The 3,620-nt window shown below is 37.1% G+C and overlaps 1 pseudogene; it reads right to left on the bottom strand.

Annotated features, from left to right (window-relative positions):
• Positions 1–893: 893 nt before the first annotated feature.
• Positions 894–2,481, bottom strand: LOC105493040 (14-3-3 protein zeta/delta pseudogene; annotated as a pseudogene).
• Between the last annotated feature and the right edge of the window lie 1,139 nt (positions 2,482–3,620).

The following is a 3,620-nucleotide window of genomic DNA, read 5'->3' as shown; positions in this document are numbered from 1 at the left end:
TAAAGAGAGATTTACTGCAGTAAATAGGATGAGGAAAATAATCTGTGGGGTGCAAGCAAAGGAAGCAGGGTGCCTTAGACATTGAGTGGAGCCAGAAAGATCATGCGGCCTTTTCCCAAGTACATGGCCACCAAGTAAGAATGGTTGGTGACAAGACAGAAGGCTAAAAAAGGAAGGTAATCTTGTGCACCTGACAAATAGAATAAAGGATCAAAATCGAAGGCAGGCTGTAAGAGTATCAAGAAATTCTTAAAAACCAGAAAGTGATTTGGAAGCACAAAACTTATAGTTAATGCTGTCATGATGGGCCAAGAACATTGTGGCTTCCTAAGTTAGAAAATGCCATATACCAAAATTTTAAATTGAACACATTACATTGTTTTCCAATCAATCTCCCCCTCTCCCAGAAAAAATAGGAACTCATTTTTTTCAGGGTGGAGAGGAAGAGAGGGGATAATGGGACATGGAAACAGCAGTTATATTAGTAGTATTTTTGTTGTTATGATAAATTTTGTGTTTAAACTTGGTAAAAGCCCATTAGCTGCCAAGAGGGAATAAGGAATAAATTTCAAAAAATGTACAATTTCCTTTAGAGAAGTTTCAAAACCAAAAGACTAATTTATATGAAAAACTGTAGAGAAAGTAGTTGAAAAGTGCATTCATAAAACTTTTATTCCACTTACATGAATTTAATACCGTGTTCTTAACAATTATGCTTAGATTGTTCATGAAAATTTCATAAGGCATTAAACAAAGCTAGCCATCATCTCAAGTTATTTCCCTGTTAACTATTTTTATAGCACATGCATGTTAGGCAAATATCAAAAAAAAAAAATCACAAAAGCAAAAAACCTAAAAAACAGTTAAATACATGGGTTTTTGTTTTACTGCTGTGCTTGATATACACGAAGTAATGAATACCAAGCCATTCATTTTTACTGCATCTTTACTTTTACATTTGTTCTTAGGTTACCTGAAACACTTAAATACAAATAAAATGAGTGGAGCAAAAATAATGAAAGCTAACAGCAGGTAACTTTACAAATAATGGAATGTGAACCATTGCTGCCCTTATCCAGAGTACAATGGGTCACAACTTTGTCTAAAGGAACACTTCTGCAGCTGTAGTCAAAGGTGTGCACGTTGAGATTGAGTGTTCCACAGATACACATGGTTTAACCTGTGGTATCCATCGGGTATGTTTCTACCACAGCCTTCTAAGTGCTCCAAACCTTAAAGTACCCACAATTACTACTCCTGTGACTGGAACCAATGATCCCTTTTATTCCGCACCAGGACAAACCAATATGTAGGCAATTTTCTTTGCTTAGACATGGAAGCTGTTTTACACTGGCCCTTGTGAAGCCACAATGTACCAAAAGTACTATGCCAAACATTTATAACTTGTATAAAAATTCCACATCCCCATATTGGCCGCCTCAAGATGAAAACAGATAATTCCCTAAATGTTAACTGGCTCTACTCCCCTAATATTAAACATAAAAACCACATGGGAAATATAGAAATTCAAATAGAAGTAACATAAACCTGTCATAAATCGTAAACAAAAAACTATTTGTGGGACAGCATGGATGAAAATGGTCTACTGTGTAAATTTTAGAATGAGGCAGACAAAAGTTGGAAGGCTGGTTAATTTTCCCCTCCTTCTCCTGCTTCAGCTTCATCTCCTTGAGTATCCGATGTCCACAATGTCAAGTTGTCTCTCAGTAATTACATTATTAGCCTGCTGTCTTTGTATGACTCTTCACTTAATGTATCAAGTTCAGCAATGGCTTCATCAAAAGCTGTCTTTGCAAGAGAGCAGACTTTCTCTGGGGATTTCAGAATCTCATAATAGAACACAGAGAAGTTAAGGGCCAGTCCCAGTCTGATAGGATGTGTTGGTTGCATTTCCTTTTTACTGATTTCAAAAACTTCTTGGTATGCTTGTTGTGACTGATCCACAATCCCTTTCCTGTCATCACCAGTGGCAACCTCAGCCAAGTACGATAGTAATCTTTCATTTTCAAATAGAAGACTTTGCTCTCTGCTTCTGGGGATTAAGAACTTTTCCAAAAGAGACAGTACATCATCGGAGACATCTCTTAGCTCCGTCTCAATTTTCTCTCTGTGTTCTCGAGCCATCTGCTGTTTTTTCTCAGCACCTTCCGTCTTTTGTTCAATACTTGAGACGACCCTCCAAGATGACCTACGGGCTCCTACAACATTTTTATAAGCAACTGAGAGAAGATTCCTCTCCTCATTGGATAATTCAGCTCCTGGCTCAATTACAGACTTCATGCAGGCTGCCATGTCATCATATCGCTCAGCCTCCTCGGCCAGTTTGGCCTTCTGAACCAGCCCATTTTTATCCATGACTGGATGTTCTGCTGGCTTGGGGGAAGCGGCCTTAGACCTTTAATGGCTCAGAAATGGGAGTGAGGCGTCCAGTCCCTGAGTGTGGCTGAGTGATGTGGAGGCGTTCCAATTGAGAGCTCAGAATCTGCTAACAACTGATACTTTTAAAAGATTAATAAAACTGTCAAATTTCTGGAAATACTGATAAAGAAAAAACAGAAGTTGCAAATAGTATATCAAGAATAAAAAATGGGGCAAAACCACAGAGGTAATAGAGAATCTAAAATTTGTATTTTGTGTCAATAATTTTGAAAACTTAGACAAAGGGACATATTTATTAGAAAAATAAACACAAAAAATAAAAAACAGAAAACCTAAATATTCATTTTAATTGATCTTTTTTCTTGTCTTATTGCATAAATAAATAGATGTTTTGATAAGAGATATCCTGGTATTTTAAAAGGGAAAGCTTTTTAAATGGTACTGTTAGGATTCCCCAGAAAAACAGAATGAATAGATGTGCATGTATGTGTGTTTGTGCGTGTGTGTAAGTTAAAGGAGGTAATTTTAGTCCATTGACTCACATGATTATGGAGGCTGGCAAGTCCAAAATCTGCAAGGTAGGCTAGACCCAACGAAGAGTCAATGCTACAGTTCAATTCTGCAGGTTGTCGGCAGAACTCCCTCTTGGTCAGGTAGGTCTTTCATTCTATTCAGGCCTTTCACTGTTTGGAAAAGGCTCACTCACGTTACAGAGATAATCTGCTTTACTCAAGTCTTCCAATTTAAATGTTAATCTCATCCAAAAACACTCTGACAGAAACCTCCAGAATAATGTTGGACAAACTATCTCATGGCGCAGCCAAATTGACACATAAAATTAAGCATCACAGTTAACTTTGCAGGATTATGAGAGGAGTGACATTATATAATGTATTTTATCAAGATGATTCTGGCTATTGATTAAAAATAGACTATATGGTGAGAATTGTAGACTCAGGGATGCCAGAGAAGAAACTACTGCATAATTCATATAAAAGATAATGGAGGCTTGAGCCATTTTTAGTGTCTTTAGCAGTGGCGTAGTGAGAGGTCATTAGATTCCAGATATAGTTTGAAGGTAAAACTCATGGGATTTCTTAACAGAGTGAATGTGGGATATTTAAAAAAGAAGAAGAAGAAGAAAGAAAAGAAAGGAATTAAGAACAGTGTCAAGGCTCAGGGATCAAACTACTGGAAAAATTGAGTTTCCCTCCACTAAC

The sequence above is a fragment of the Macaca nemestrina genome, chromosome 1 (genome assembly GCF_043159975.1).
Source record: "Macaca nemestrina isolate mMacNem1 chromosome 1, mMacNem.hap1, whole genome shotgun sequence".
Classification (NCBI taxonomy): Eukaryota; Metazoa; Chordata; class Mammalia; order Primates; family Cercopithecidae; genus Macaca; species Macaca nemestrina.
This window is presented reverse-complemented; position numbering and strand designations above follow the sequence as displayed.